Source organism: Lacerta agilis, chromosome 9 (assembly GCF_009819535.1).
Source record: "Lacerta agilis isolate rLacAgi1 chromosome 9, rLacAgi1.pri, whole genome shotgun sequence".
In the NCBI taxonomy this organism is placed as follows: domain Eukaryota; kingdom Metazoa; phylum Chordata; class Lepidosauria; order Squamata; family Lacertidae; genus Lacerta; species Lacerta agilis.
Genome location: NC_046320.1, coordinates 63,965,312 through 63,982,133, shown reverse-complemented (window position 1 = coordinate 63,982,133; position 16,822 = coordinate 63,965,312). Strand labels below are relative to the sequence as shown.

At 48.0% G+C, this 16,822-nt stretch overlaps 1 protein-coding gene across 2 annotated transcripts in view; it reads right to left on the bottom strand.

Moving 5' to 3' along the window:
- CCNI (cyclin I) overlaps positions 1 to 15,186 on the bottom strand; it is a 50,477-nt gene extending 35,291 nt beyond the window's left edge. For both annotated transcript variants that reach the window (XM_033160860.1, XM_033160861.1), the window contains exon 1: positions 14,938 to 15,186. The gene's annotated coding sequence lies outside the window, so the exon portion shown is untranslated. The remainder of the gene's footprint in view (positions 1 to 14,937) is intronic.
- Positions 15,187 to 16,822: the final 1,636 nt, after the last annotated feature.

Sequence of the window (16,822 nt, the reverse complement as noted above, 5' to 3'; positions counted from 1 at the left end):
ATGCTCCAACTACCGAACAATTGCACTCATTTCACATGCTAGCAAGGTTATGCTTAAAATTCTACAAGGCAGGCTTAAGCAGTATGTGGACCGAGAACTCCCAGAAGTGCAAGCTGGATTTCAAAGGGGCAGAGGAACCAGAGACCAAATTGCAAACATGCGCTGGATTATGGAGAAAGCTAGAGAGTTCCAGAAAAAACATCTACTTCTGCTTCATTGACTACGCAAAAGCATTTGACTGTGTCGACCACAGCAAACTATGGCAAGCTCTTAAAGAAATGGGGACACGACTGAACGACTGAACAACATCATGCTTTTAGAAGTAAAATTTTAAAAACAAAACAGGAATTATGTCTAGCAGTTTATAAGGCGCACGTGCAAAAGGAGGGTTTGTGGCATAGGGGAAGCGTATTTTCATTTGCTCGCGATCCTACGTGCCTGCAAGGCTTCCGTTCCGCAGTGCCAGTCAAAAGCGAGTGAGCAGCCGCAGCCCAGCATTTGTTCCGAAAGCAAAACGTCCCAGGTTCAATCCCCGACAGCTCTGGGTAGTTGTAAACCGCTTTGGATTTCTTAAAATATAAAGTGATATAAAAATGTTTTTACATAGATGAAGCTAATTGAAATTACGTGGCGATGTCTGCTTTGGTGCGTGTCTTCATCTTAAAAAAGACGATTCAAGACAGATGAGATCAAGCAGTGATGTGTGAACGCTCCACCCATTAAATTTGTATCTGACCTTTGCTCTCGCCATTCGCTCTGTTGGCTAAAGATGGTTAGGATATAAGCAATGTAAGTTGCAAACTTATGCATGCTTACCAAAGAGTAAGCCTCACTGAGCACAGCGGAGCTTACATCTAAGTAAGCATGCCGAAGTCTGTGCTCTAACAGAGCAAGGCTAGATAGGTCTACTCAGAAGTAAGCCCCGCTGAATTCAGTTGGTCTCTAAGGTGCTACTGGGATTTTTTTATTTTTTGTTTTGTTTTGTCCCAGGTAAGCATGTGTATGACTGCAGCCATTCAGCAATACAATAAATAAATATAATTTCGAAGCCCTGTTTGTGCAAAAGAAAATGATGACCCATTGCAGACATATACAGTTCCCCTATTTTTTTATATTATGGAGAATGACAAGCATTATTTGCACTTGGAAGAAAAGTAGAGCTATTTTACCTCTTGCAAGCTGAAAAATTCAGCCAGCATCTTAATGGCATGCCATTGAGGTTCATGAAATAGGAAGAAATTATTTAGATTGGCACGTAAAACGTAGGCTCTTGCCATTTGTTCACGATGACTCATCCACTGGCCTGGCTCTCAAGAACACCTCTGAAATGTTTTTTGGCAATACTTCACAACTCCTGGGCTCATTTGCATCACGCCACCAGAGCTACCCCAACCATGCTATTCAGTGCAGCTGATCTTTGGGTGGTGACTTCTCAGATTTAAAAACCTCCCCAGCCGGGGAGGTGCCATGAAAGGACCGCGCTCAGAGCTTCTGTGAAAGGACTGGGGCACCATTTGTAGCCCGAGGGCCACATCCCCTTCTAGGCAATCTTTCTGGGGCCACATGCCAGTGGTGGGCGGGGCCAGAAGCAAAACTGGGCGGAGCAAGCGATGCAAATTTTACCTTTGTGCAGTAGGCTTATTTCTACATGTACTTTCACACACCACTGTCTAGCACTGTTAGAGAGAGCCAGTGTGGTGTAGTGGTTAAGAGCGGTCGACTCGTAATCTGGTGAACCGGGTTCGATTCCCTGCTCCTCCACATGCAGCTGCTGGGTGACCTTGGGCTAGTCACACTTCTTTGAAGTCTCTCAGCCCCACTCACCTCACAGAGTGTTTGTTGTGGGGGAGGAAGGGAAAGGAGAATGTGAGCCGCTTTGAGACTCCTTTGGGTAGTGATAAAGCAGGATGCAAACTCCTCTTCTTAGAAACTCAGATACAGCTCATTGCCAAATGGCACCTTAAATCTGGGTTACGGTTGCCACGACGGAATGTCTAGGCGCCTCTTTTTTTGCAGTGAAATGTATTATTTCTATTATTATTAATTTTGTTTCTATGACGCTTTGTATTTTAAAGGGGGGGGAATCTCAAAGCGGTTTAATACGCATTAAAACGTCCAATAAAACAATCCAGAATAAAACAAATAGCAGCAGGAAGCCGGCTAACATTCTCCTTTCCCTTCCTCCCCCACAACAAACACTCTGGGAGGTGAGTGGGGCTGAGAGACTTCAAAGAAGTGTGACTAGCCCAAGGTCACCCGGCAGCTGCATGTGGAAGTGCGGAGACGCGAACCCGGTTCACCAGATTACAAGTCGACCGCTCTTAACCACTGCATGTGGAGGAGCGGAGACGCGAACCCGGTTCACCAGATTACAAGTCTACCGCTCTTGACCACTACACCACGCTGGCTCTAGTGGTTAGGGGACTGGACTAAGACATGGGAGATCAGGGTTCAAATCCCCACTCAGCCATGAAGCTCACTGTGTGACCTTGCAGTCAGTCACAACCTCTTAATCTACCTCGCAGGGTCGTTGACGGGATTAACTGAGGGGGGGGAGAGGTGAACCATGTCCTCCTCAGAGAAAAAGGTGAGATATAAACGCAATAAATAAGCTTTTCTGCTTACCTGCTTAAGAAAGCTGGAGAGGCCAGCCAGATGGGAGGTGTCAGTCGCCCACCTGGCATCCAGAGATCTCTACGTGGTCACAATCAGAAGCTGTGCCAGTTGTAAAACGCACCTGGCGCCTGGCTAATTTCTGATCCTGCTCTCTAGCCTCCAACCAGAGGATGGGGCACCACCAGAGTTCAAGGGCACCATGTAGCCACACATCTTAGCTCAGTGATAGAGATTTTGCTTTTTCTGCGTCTCCCAGTAAAACCGGGGGATTCCTATCTAAGAAACTGGAGATCCGCTGCCAATCAGTGTAGACGATATTGAGCTAGATGGACCAACGGTATAAAGGCAGTTTCCTGTTAGCTCAGTCGGCAGGGCATGAAATTCTTAATCTCAGGGTCATGGGTTCGAACCCCGCGTTGGACAAAAGATTCCTGCACTGCAGGGGGTTAGACAAGATGACCCTCGGGGTCCCTTCCAACTCTGCAGTTCTAGGATTCTGTAAATGAACTCAGGATTCCATGCAGAGCTGGAGCAACCTATGAACAACCAGCAACTAAAGCCTGCTCAGCGCTTTGGGAGATAAACTCCGCTCCTCTCCCTGGAAACGTTCAGAGTTAATTGCCAAGGAGATTTCTTCCTTCCGTCCGGGGACCCAAACCAATGAGCTGGCGAAGAGCGTCAAAAGTCAGCTGGGAAGCCCCTGGTTGAAATCCCACATCAGTCACAAATTCAATAAGGCAAACCGTTTGCCACCATTGACTTAGCCTCACATCTCCAATACGGAGGATCAGACTACCGAATTGCCTTGTTAGGTTCTTCCAAGGATGGTTAAGAAACTGAAACAGGACAAAAACACACACACACACCCCAAAAAACCATTATATAAATGCCAGGTATGAGAGAAGCACGTAAGAAGGATCGAACTGAAGGCCTGTTTAATCCATCATTCTGTCTGCAAGGGTGCCACCACCAAAAAGGCCATTTGTGACTTCCAGCAATGGTCATTCAAAGGCATATTCGGGGCTTTTTTCAGCCAGAGCTCACCGGAGCTCAGCTCCAGCACCTGTCAGGTGGGGGCCATTGCCATTCTAAGAGGACAAGAGAGAAGTTCACGGTGAGCTCCAAGCACCTCCTTTTCTAGAAAAAATAGCGCTGGGCACACTATGCACTGAACCCGGAGGTATAACATCTTAGCTAGGAGCCATCAATTGTCTTGTCCTCCATGGATTTATCGAGCTTTCTTTTAAAGCTGTCAAAGTTTACGGCCGTCACTATAACATGTCGTAGCAGTTTTCATGAGCTGTGTGCAGAAGTGTTCGATTTTGTCTGTCTGGGAACTTTCACCATCCAGATTCATTCGATGATCCTAGGTTCCCAGTATTGTAGGGGGGGGTGGACACTTCTCTCAATCTGCTTTCTCCATGCCTAATTTTATATACCTCTATACCGGGACTCAGCAAACTTTTTCAGCAGGGGGCAAGTCCCTCAGACCTTGGGGGGGTCCGGACTATATTTTGGGGAAAAAATATGGACAAATTCCTATGCCCCACAAATAACCCAGAGATGCATTTTAAATAAAAGGACACATTCTACTCATGTAAAAACAGGCTGATTCCCGGACCGTCACGGGCCGGATTTAGAAGCCGATTGGGCCGCATCCAACCCCTGGGCCTTAGTTTGGGGACCCCTGCTCTATACTCTTGAGCTCAAAAAGTTCCACTCCTTCCTCGTCCATGTCAACATTAAGAAAAAGAGGAAGGAATAGGAACCACAATATAAATGGCGACTGTCCCTGGATCAAGTGACTTTTCTTCTTTAAAGTTCTCAAAGCTCTTAACCTAGTGCAAGGTTGTCCTCTGAACTTAACTGATAATCAGTCAGTCAGCCCGTCATTTGAAAAATAAGACTTTAGAGCCGTCTTGCCTGAAAAAGACAACTAGATATTCCGCGACTGCAATCTTGGTTCAAGGAGCCATTTGGCACGTAGCTTATATGTCTGACTTTCTAACATTGTTCTAGAGTTAGGGGTGAGCAGCGCCAATACAGTGGTTACGTACCTTGGTTTAAGAACAGCTTAGTTTATGAACAACTTAGATTAAGAACGCTGCAAAACCAGAAGTAGATGTTTTGGTTTGTGAACTTTGCCTTGGAATAAGAACATGTTCCGCTTCCTGTTGAGTGTGTTCCATTTGTAAATTGAGCCCCCCCCCCTGCTGCTATGGGAAAACACGCCTTGGTTCAAGAACGCTTTGGTTTCAGAACGGACTTCCGGAACGGATTAAGTTCGTAAACCAAGGTACCACTGTACCAAATTGTTGAGGGTCGTTTAAAACATAAGGAGACAGCCTGCCCTAGTGCTCTAAAGAGGACCTCTCCAACCTGAGTAAAATGGCAAATGAAATTCAATGTAAAACCAGCGCGATTTGATGCATGCTCCTGGGGTTTGAAATGGCGGTGACTGACCAGTAAGTAGCCGAGACCTTGAGGTCGTAGTGGACAGCTTAATGAAGACACTGGCCCTGTGGGCAGTCTTTGCAAGAGGTCTTCCAAACCAACCAAGCAACCCCAACGACTAGTACAAGGGCAAGTGGGGAAATAAGATTGTTGGGGCGGATGCTCTGCCTGCCCTGAACACAAGGCAAACTGGTTAATTCTGTAATTCTCCAGGTAATTCTGTACTCCCACCCATTAGCCAAACACACCCCGGAGGCAAAACGGTCCATTCCCAACCGTCCCCTACAATAGACCAGTCCGTTCCGCTTCCAGTCCTGGCTGCTGGGAAAAAGGCAGTGGGGCTGACCTTCTGGTGGTTTTCCAGGACATTTTGTTGCTGGATTTACAGCAGGGATTTAACAAGAGGAGTGCAAGGCCGCACGTCCTGCAGCCAAGTGCCCCTGGAGCATTTTATTGAACCGTCATCCTGATGGTAGGCTTTACAATGCTCCAGATTTATTGCAGGACACACATGGGGAGGGAAACAAACAGGGGAGTCTCCAGGGGGGGAAAAACCCCAGCAATTGCAAATGCAGGCCAACTGACTCAGATGAAGGGATTCCTTTGCAAGCAGCATTTGCAAGGGAGAATGTGCAGGAGGGAGGGTGCTTAACCCTTCACCGTCTCAGAGGCAGCCGCAGGATTGGGAATTCTGCAGAGGTGCTGTCCAACATCGATTTCCTCTCCCTGAGTGAATATTCAGGTTTTTTAGGGTTTGGGGGGGGGTATGCACACACTTTGTATTAACCCTAATATTATTCAATTAAAATCCTCTGTGTTCCATCCCGTATTAAGCAATCGACTAAAAGCACGCAAGGAAATGGCTGAGACAAGACAGGGCAGGTTAACCATTAAGCGAAGAGACTCCTTATCCCCCCCTCCACTCCAAAGTTCAAACAAGGAGAAAATACGTGATTTCAACAGCTTTGGAATTTAAAACTGAGGCCCGGAGAGAGGCTGCATAAACATCATAAATGTAAAGCACATGACTTCCCTGGGAATTGTAGTTTGTTAAGGGTGCTGGGAATTACCCTCTGTGAGAGGGTAAACTACAGTTCCCGGGATTCTTCGGGAGGTTTCGTGTACTTCAAATGTGTGGTGTGCATGCAGACTGAGACTCAACTCGTGGTAAGATTTCAGCAAAGGAAAGAGATATTCTGCACTGCCTAATTTGGGTTACAATCTGCACAAGGCGGGGGGGGGGGTGAAGAGAACTCTGTAATGTGGTTCCCCCTCCAAACCATACACAACTTTTCGCAACACAACTTAATGCCAGACCGATTTGTCCCCCTGGGGGACCAGTTGATTATTCCAAGCATTGTTCACATTTGCGAGACGCCACAGAAATCTGCAGGCAGGAAAAAACCCTGACACAGCAACAAAAATCCATAAACTAAAAAAAAAAAATTAAAAAATCCAAGCAGCACATAGGAAGACCCAGTTTACGCGCAACAATACTAAGCAGGCAACAGATGCCCGCAGGGCCAAGTGAATATGCTTTGGTGCTTGAAACAGACAATTCGAACTGTGTTCCCATCATTCTCATTAGTGTGGGAATAATCTATCAGGATTATCTATCTATCCACATAGCCTAAAGAAACGAACAGACCCAGCTGTTTCCGACATCACCGTATTGTGCCATGTGGTAAGTCCTACCCCAAATGCTGCCATCAAACTTGGGCGCCTTCTGCACAACACATTTAGAACATTATTAACAGCCATGAGTTCCCCCAAAGATTCCTGGGAACTGCAGTTTGCTAAGGGTGCTGAGGCCCCTGCCCTCCTCACAGAGCTACAATTCCCAGAGGGTTTAACAATTCTGTTGTTGTCGTCGTGTTTCTGTATATTATATTAGAAGCTGACCAGTGTGGCTGGCTCAACCCACTCAGATGGGCGGGTGTACAAAAAGCAAATTATTAATTATTTTATTTTATTTTAATTGTTGTTGTTGTTGTTCCTATCCCTCTTTCCAGGGAGCTCTAGGGTAATGCAGCTCAGTGAGGAAGAATACAAGTCTCCCAACAATTCTTAGCACTCTTAACAAACTACAGCTCCCAGGATTCCTTGGGGGAAGCCATGACTGTTTAAAGTGGTATCATTGTGCTTTAAATTTGTAGTGCGGATGGGGCCTAGCAGAATCACAATTCATACATCCCTATGTAAAAGACAGCAACGAAAGCACTACATATGGCGGTGGGAGGTGAGGAGATAAAATTATTTCCCTCCAAGAAAACAAATAATATTTTTCTGTTTGAGTGTTTGTAAAGAATCCCTTGGGAAGTACACATTTGGATCCCTCCTCAGCCACCTAGAACTCCATACTACCTATACCTTTTTTCTTTTCTTTTTTAAATACAAAATGTAATCATCTGGAAAAGGGCCCAAATACAACACACCTTAGGTTTTGGTGTGTCCCCCCCAAGCTGAAAGCCCCGGAGGCAAAATACCTTCAGCTGGAAACATCAAAGGAGCAATTGCTTTCACCCAACAAAGTGCAGATTGTTTTGCTGCTCCTGTTTATATACTGCCAGATAAGCTTAGGGGTGTATTGCTAAAACGTAGGGCCTCAACTGCATCACTCCAGGCCACAACCAGAGGTGATGCTGAGCACACAACGACCTGCCTCAGTCGAAGCAGGTTTTCTCTCCCCAGCAACACAATAATATTTTCTTTAAAGTTACACACATCATTTCCCCACCGGCTGATGATGGGGGGCAGCGCAGGGGAGAGATGGGCAGAACTCCAGAACATCACCAGGGGGAACACACCTGAAATAGGTGGATGAAGGCACATAAAACCATAGAGCTGTAGAGTTTGATGGGACCCCAAGAATCATCTAGTCCAACCCCCTGCAATGCAGGAATCTCAGTTAAAGCACCCATGTCAGATGGCCATCCAACCTCTGCTTAAAAACCTCCATGGAAGGAGAGTTCCCCTGTCAAACGGGTCTTGTTGTCATAAAGTTATTGCCATAGTTCCATAAGGCAACAGGTAAAGGTACCCCTGACCGAGGTCCAGTAGCGGACAACTCTGGGGTTGCAGCGCTCATCTCGCTTTACTGGCCGAGGGAGCCAGTGTACAGTTTCCAGGTCATGTGGCCAGCATGACTAAGCCGTTTCTGGCGAACCAGAGCAGCGCACAGAAACACCGTTTACCTTCCCGCTGGAGTGGTACCTATTTATCTACTTGCACTTTGATGTGCTTTTGAACTGCTAGGTGGGCAGGAGCTGGGACCTCACCCGTCATGGGGATTTGAACCGCCGACCTTCTGATCGGCAAGCCCTAGGCTCTGTGGTTTAGACCACAGCGCCACCCGCATCAACAGGTACTACAGTGTAAAACCCACCTTAGAAACCATGGCAGGTGTACTACCAATATAACCAGCAAACCCATCACAACAAACCCCTCATTTGAATGCAGCCCTCCGAACCCAGACTCCCAGAAATTTAGCACTAGTGTCTAAGAACATTAGCTGTTTTTCTAGATCATGGTTAGGCAAACTCAGGTCCAGGGGCCAGATCCAGCTCAAACACCTTCTTAATCCGGCCTGCAAGACGGGTCAGGAATCAGCGTGTTTTCACGTGAGTAGAATGTGTCCATTTATTTAAAATGCATCTCTGGGTTATTTGTGGGGCATGGGAATTCGTTCATTCCCCCCCCCAAAAAAAATATAGTCCGGCCCCCCACAAGGTTTGAGGGACAGTGGACCGGCCCCTGCTGAAAAAGTTTGCTGACCCATGTTCTAGACCTTCTGGCAAAGAGACAAAAATACAGGGTTTTTTTCCCCAGGACAAACGTCACACCTGACTTGGTGGCTCAGAGATTGTGTGGTTGTTCCAAGGTGCACTACTGCATCCCTGCAGACCTTTTTCTCAGCAGAAGAAGAAAAAAATATTGTTACCCAGATCTGAAAGAGAATCCCTCAAGACAGCAATTAATTCTCTGCGGCTGCTTCACGAGTTACGTTTGAGCCAGGCTCACGTTGCAAAAATATGCACACACAAAATCCTAGCACCCGCAGGGAGATTATAGGGGGAGGAGGGAATTGCTGTAATCAGCTACCGGTATATCCTAAAGATCCCAAATCCTCAAACAACAAAGGCATCACTACGAAAGGGGGTGGGGGAGAGATGAAAGAACTTCAAAGAAAGCCTTCTATTACACGGACAGGGTTGAATGAGGTTGTTAAAAGGGGTCCCTACTGTCCAAAGGGTGGCGCTGTGGGTTAAACCACAGAGCCTACGGCTTGCCAATCAGAAGGTCGGCGGTTCAAATCCCCGCGGCGGGGTAAGCTTCCATTGTTTGGTCCCAGCTCCTGCCCACCTAGCAGTTCAAAAGCACGTCAAAGTGCAAGTAGATAAATAGGTATCACACTGGCGGGAAGGTAAAACGGCGTTTCCGTGCGCTGCTCTGGTTCGCCAGAAGCGGCTTAGTCATGCTGGCCACATGACCCAGAAGCTGTATGCCGGCTCCCTCAGCCAATAAAGCGAGATTAGCGCCTCAACATCAAAAAAACTAAGATCATGGCCACTGGTCCCATCACCTCCTGGCAAATAGAAGGGGAAGAAATGGAGGCAGTGAGAGATTTCACTTTCTTGGGTTCCATGATCACTGCAGATGGTGACAGCAGTCACGGAATTAGAAGACGCCTGCTTCTTGGGAGGAAAGCAATGACAAACCTAGATAGCATCTTAAAAAGCAAAGACATCACCTTGCCGACAAAGGTCCGTATAGTTAAAGCTATGGTTTTCCCAGTAGTAATGTACGGAACTGAGAGCTGGACCGTCAAGGCTGATCACCGAAGAATTGATGCTTTTGAATTATGGTGCTGGAGGAGACTCTTGAGAGTCCCATGGACTGCAAAAAGATCAAACCTATCCATTCTTAAAGAAATCAGCCCTGAGTGCTCACTGGAAGGACAGATCCTGAAGTTGAGGCTCCAGTACTTTGGCCACCTCATGAGAAGAGAAGACTCCCTGGAAAAGACCCTGATGTTGGGAAAGATGGAGGGCACAAGGAGAAGGGGACGACAGAGGACGAGATGGTTGGACAGTGTTCTTGAAGCGACTGGCATGAGTTTGGCCAAACTGCGGGAGGCAGTGGAGGATGGGGTGCCTGGCGTGCTCTGGTCCATGGGGTCACGAAGAGTCGGACATGACTGAACGACTGAACAACGAACAGCGCAGCAACCCCAGAGTCGTCCGCAACTGGACCTCATGGTCAGGGGTCCCTTTACCTTTACCTTACTGCCCAAACCACAGATCGCAGGCAGTTGTGCCATACCACAGTTCACAGGTTGCATATCCAGAAATCATTGGACGTACACTTTCCAAACTGTATTAACAAAACACCTTTGCAGCCACAAGGCATTGTCTATTTACAATGGTACCCTGGTTTACGAACTTAATCCGTTCCGGAAGTCCATTCTTAAACCGAAACCGTTCTTAAACTGAGGCGCGCGTTCCCTAATGAGGCCTCCCGCTGCCGGTGCCCTTCCACCGTTCGGATTCCCTTCTTAGACCGAGGTAAAAGTCACAAACCGGGACGCTATTTCTGGTTTTGCCGAGTTTGTAAACTGAATCGCTCTTAAAACAGGACTGTTCTTAAACCGAGGTACCACTGTATTATGAAGAGCTGGAATGCTCTGATATATAATGAAATAGGTGGGTGGGTGGGGGGATGTTTAAAATAACTTTTGTTAAAAAAAAACAGCCGCACAAATGTTACTAGCCCTGAGATGGAAAGAAAAGACAACCCCAAGAATGGCAAACCAAGTTGGTGGACTATGCCAAAATGGCAAAATTCACCGGGAAGGGAAGCTGAGGAACCAAGAAGACAAGATCTTTAAAAAAGAATGGGAAAAGTTTATAATGTATATACAAGATTATTGTAAGCAGGTTAAAACATTGGCAGGGTTTTAAACACATTTGTAATGTAACAGTATGTATGGATAACTTAGAAAGGTTAGAATTTATTTATTTTTGGAGAAGTAGTGATATGCAGTTGAAAATAGGATTTAATAGGACCCATGGAAGGGATGGGGGGAAGTCAGGAGATTCAGTGTAATCTCAGCATTTGGATTCGGAATTGGTTTTGTGGTATGTTTCTATTTTTGAAAATCAAATAAAAATGTTTTTTTTTTAAGAAAAAAAAGAGGTGGAACTACAGCAGAGAACTGCAATCCTACTCAGAGGTATGATCCTCTGAATTCATTGGCAGGTAGATTTGGGAGAGAACCTGGCCTGATATGCTGGAGAGCTGCTGCCAGTCAGTGTAGACAGTACTGAGCCAGATGGACCAAAGGTCTTAGTCAGTATAATGCAGCTTCCTCTGTCCCTGTTAAGGAGAAAAGCCACAATCTGTTTCAGCCCCACGAAATCTGCAGGAGCAGGGAAATAATACTGATCTATCTACAGGGATGGAGTATCACAGTGTGATGCAGCAGCTAAAAAAGCCAAAGCAATTCTGGGCTGCATCAATAGTATAGCATCTAGATCAAGGGAAGTAATAGTACCACTGTATTCTGCTCTGGTCAGACCTCACCTGGAATACTGTGTCCAGTTCTGGGCACCACAGTTCAAGAAGAATACTGACAAGCTGGAACGTGTCCAGAGGAGGGCAACCAAAATGGTCAAAGGCCTGGAAACGATGCCTTATGAGGAACGGCTTAGGGAGCTGGGTATGTTTAGCCTGGAGAAGAGAAGGTTAAGGGGTGATATGATAGCCATGTTCAAATATATAAAAGGATGTCATAGAGAGGAGGGAGAAAGGTTGTTTTCTGCTGCTCCAGAGAAGCGGACACGGGGCAATGGATTCAAACTACAAGAAAGAAGATTCCACCTAAACATTAGGAAGAACTTCCTGACAGTAAGAGCTGTCCGACAGTGGAATTTGCTACCAAGGAGTGTGGTGGAGTCTCCTTCTTTGGAGGTCTTTAAGCGGAGGCTTGACAGCCATCTGTCAGGAATGCTTTGATGGTGTTTCCTGCTTGGCAGGGGGTTGGACTGGATGGCCCTTGTGGTCTCTTCCAACTCTATGATTCTATGAGTACGGATTGCAATATGAGAAGCACAGATCACTCAGGAAGTTTTCCAGTTGGTGTAGGTCGTATTTTAGGATCTATGGAGTGTTTTTATTGAATCATCAGTAAAGCAGGATTTTTACTGAAAACATTTCCATTTGTCACTCATGAAAGCTAACCCAAAGCCAGGGGTTTTGGTTTTTTGTTTGTTTGTTTTTTGCTCCAAGCGAAGGAAAAAGTTTAACATCCCTTGCCAAAGAAAGATGAATGCTTTTGAGTCCAACTACGCAAGCAGAGACAAAATGCCTGGTTCAAAGGAACATAACAAGTTGATTTATTCAACGCCAGACCAATGGCGGATCATGTTCAATATGCAGCAAAGGATCCTTCACAGCCCTACCTACAGGCAACAGAGACTGAACCAGGGATTTGCTATACACGAAGTGCTACTTAACCACTGAGAAATACCATTCTCCTTCTCTGAATCTGCACAAAAATTTCAGCAACGGTTACCATTAAGCCCATTTTTTTTTCTGGCTTTCCTAGTCACAGGGAGTGGCAAGGACTTCTGCCAGAAACCCAACTTTTTAGAAGTGGAAATAAGATACCCAGAAAGTTTTACGGATATGCACAGGAGCACATTCTGTGCTTCGTTTACACGTGTGGCAGAACTGTTACATAAGCGAAACGAACACCTTGCACTGGCGCAAACTAGACACGTCTATTTAAGACTATATGGTCCTCGGAGCAGGGAACCCTTTTTGCTTTTCGCTCTGCAAAGCTTACAGGCAAGGAAGAATTACACAGTGTAAAAAAAAAAAAAAACCGAAACAAAAAAAATCATTTGGCACCCGGCAATCTGTTTTGGCTACAGGTCTTGGCATGCTGGGCTTTCTTTTTTTAGTTAATGCTTGCATTTGGTTGGTTGCTACATGACACCAGCGAAAGGGGATCTCTAGTCCATGTTGGCAAGGTTTGAACTCTGCGCTGAGCGTGGCCAATCCCACCTCCAGCCCCTGCCACACCTCTCACTCTGCCCACATCTGACATCTAAAGCTTTGTGCAGTTGCACTGTCCCAAGGGCAAGATCCTGGGCATTTTACTGCAATTTTGCACTGACTAGCCGCAGGGGTCAGCAAACTTTTTCAGCAGGCGGCAGGTCCACTGTCCCTCAGACCTTGCCGGGGGGGGGGGGGGGGACACTATATTTTGAAAAGAAGGAAAAAAAGAACAAATTCCTACGCCCCACAAATAACCCAGAGATGCATTTTAAATAAAAGAACACGTTCTACTCATGTAAAAACACCAAGCAGGCCCCACAAATAACCCAGAGGTGAATTTTAAATAAAAGGGCACATTCTACTCATGTAAAAACAAACTGATTCCCAGACCGTCTGCAGGCCGGATTTAGATGGTGATTGGGCCGGATCCGCCCCCCCCCCCGGGGCCTTAGTTTGCCTACCCATGGACTAGGGCAAGCCCCCCAACTCCAGTTTCTTGTGCAGACCCTGCAGTTAGGCCTTTAATGCTACAACCACTCGCTTGCAAGGATTGTCACCCCCTCCAGAAAAGAGGGATGCAACCTAACTCTGCAAAAAAAGGATTCAGTAACCCCAAGCATCGCCCGCTGGACTCCTGGAGCACCACTGCTGCAGATGAGCTCGACAGGACCCAAACTGCCTTTCAAATGCAGCGGCTCCCAGACTCTGCAACGCTTCTGGCAGCCACAATGACGTAACCAGCAGACGGAGCGGTGCGGGCCGCTTGGACATAAACAAGCGCTAACCTGGAACAGAAACTACAGGCACGGCCAGGATTAGGAGCGGGGGTGAAGAGAGCCACTTTTCCAAAACAGTCACTCGCTGGGGGCAGCGGAGTTTGCACAATTTAGGGTCTTCGCAGCCAAATGCACAGCGTTTCAAGAATTCCAGGAAACAAGGCAAGGCCTCCCGCTAGGTGCTCTCTGCAGAACTGACTCCCCACCCCACTTTCCTTGCCACGGCTGAGTGTTTTCCGTCCCCCCAGTGAACCAAACGGAGCATGCACCACTGAACTTGCTGGAAAGGCATTCAAAAGAAGGTCAAAGCGCGCGCAAAGCGGACGCCGGATCCTAACCACGTATAAACTCAGATGCAAACCCCATCGGAGTACAATGGGTCTGGCTCCCTTGAGAGCTTGCATCCGACCGCAGCCTTGACTGCTCACCGCCCGTTCCCTTTAACATTTCGCGTTACGTGCAAGCCGCAGCCGTCCTGCACCGGGCGCATAAACGGTCTGCACCCCGTTGGAGACGCGCTCGGCGTTGCAGCAGCGCGAAAAGAGCGCGCTTGCTACACAGCAGGCCGCCCGCGGAAGGGTCGCCGCATGTATTATGTAAACAACAACACGGGCAATGGCTTAGGCACCACCTCCCTCTTAAAGCGCACACGCGGGGCGAAAAATATGGAACAATGCAGCAGGGGAGTGCGGGAAAAAATAACGTGATCCGGCAGAATGCAAACAGAAACCGCTTTCAAAACACCAGCGTTGCGTATATTTGAAGTTGCTCAAGTCCTGCTGTGGCCTACTCTGCACAAATGGTTTGTGCATGGAGGTTTGGGCAGATCAAGGGTGCAAACACAGGTCAATGCAAAGATATAGAAACGTATACAGCAGGCGAACGTGGCCAGGATTCAGCCTTCGATTGCAAAATGAGTCTTGCTTGGATTTCAGACTTTATCACGGATATCAACAAAGAGGCTTGCATCCTGATCTGCAAAGGCCACTTATTTATTATTATTATTATTATTAATATTAATTTGGCTCACCTCCCCTGCAAAGCCGTAGAAATCCCCTGTTGCAATTGGCCAGCATCCGGTCCATTAAAACCCCATGGTGGCAGCTCCAGCCGTGAAAGAGAGGTGGTTTGCTTAGTTGCTCTTCGTTAGTTTCCTGCTCGGTCCATGGTTGATGGGGGAAAAGAGGCGGCGGCGGGGCTGCAGCTGCCTCCGGTGTTCATGCCTCCATGGTGGCGGGTGCTTCGCTTGGGGCTCTCCGTTGCGCTTTGGAGGGAAAGGGGGGGGGGGAGGAAGAGAGAGAGAGAAGGGGGAGGTGACGAAGAGAAAGAGAGAGAGAAACTGGCCCTTTTGTTGTGGTTGGTGCTGCTGCTGCCCCAGGGCAGAGAAAAGCGCCTTGCTTGCTTAGGAAGGGGAGGCGAAAGGAAAAGGGAAAGAGGGGGAGGGAAAGAGGGAAAGGAAAGAGGGGTGGAAAATAATAATTAAAGGGGGGGAAAACAAGAAAAGAGAGAGTGAAGCAGAGAGCGAGCCGCTTCCCGGGGGGAGCAGGGGAGGGAAAGAAGAGCCGGCAGCGGGCAGCTGAGCCTCCTCCCCCGGCCTCGCTGCTCCGCCTCCTGCGCGCAAAAGTCGTGCGTAAAGAAGAGGAGGAGGAGAAAGGCGGGCTTTGCGCAGGGATCCTGGGCCGCTGAAGCGCGCGCCGAGGCCCGGGAAAGAGGAGGCGGAACTGCTGCCGCCGCCGCCGACGATTCAGAAAGCAGAGGAAGAAGCTGCCTTGTGTAGTTTGAGTCCCAGCAAAGATGTGCTCTCCCAAGCCAATGTTTCCAGCATGTTTGCGTTCCTGGCTCTACGCTGGCTTGGACATGTCCACAGAATGGAAAAGGGCGTGAAACCACGGACGTGAAACCAGCTCTGTGATTGCAAAGGAGGCTTGCTTGGGTTTCAGAGGTGCGCCGCCAGCTCTGTGTTGCAAGGTGCAGAGGTGCGCCTAGGCTCCCTGGCGCTCTTGGCAAAAAGATGTATTTGTGGCCCGCCGCAGGGCTGCTGTGATGGTCCACACCAGAGCCCGGATTCCTCCACCGAGGTGCCCAGAAGAGCCAGCATACCTCACCCAGAGGAGCAACCCAGGGAGCAGACACGCAGGCAGGCTTCTAGCCACACCAAGCCAATAGTGGACAGGTGTGATTTTTGCCCCTTCCTGGGCCTGTGCCCTTGGCAGGCCCAACCTGAAGGTATGCCCCATCAGATATGTCTGCAGACAAGACATGAAGGCTGGCAGCCTTAACCCTACCTGATGAGAATTCCTTGCAGAAGACACACAGGCCATGTATCCACAGCAGTGAGCAGAAGAGGAGTGACCACTAGGAGGACCACAGAGAGAAGAAACGACATGGTGCATCTGCAGCAGCACAACCAAGCGCCTTCATGTGCCCCAGCTGCAACAAAATATGTCAATCCCGTATCAGTCTCTACAGCCACAGCAGGCACTGCAGCATTCCAATAGTTTGACTTCACCCCCCACCCCAAGGTGTCTCCTGAGACAGACAGATGCCAACTAATCACTCTTACCTAGAACAAGGCCAGCACTACCTGACTGGTTGGGGGCTCTGTAGGGTTTCAGACGAGCGATATTTCCAGGCCTAGCTTGGAGATGCTCTTGAGGAATGAAGCTGGGACCTTCTGCCTGCAAAGCAGAGGCTTTACGGCTCAGCTGCCACTGTCTTTCTCCCTTGGGGTCTTGAGCTGCTGCAGCTCTCAGAGTTCCTGATGCAGGATTCTTCCTGGGCCTGCTTGGAGATGAGCTGGAGGCCTCTGGTGAGCAAAGCAAGATGCTCCGCTGCCAAGCTGTTTGTTGCATTTCCAGCCTGCCCGTTAGAGAAAAAGCTCCCAGCTTTTACTGGGGCAACCCTGTCAGATGAGC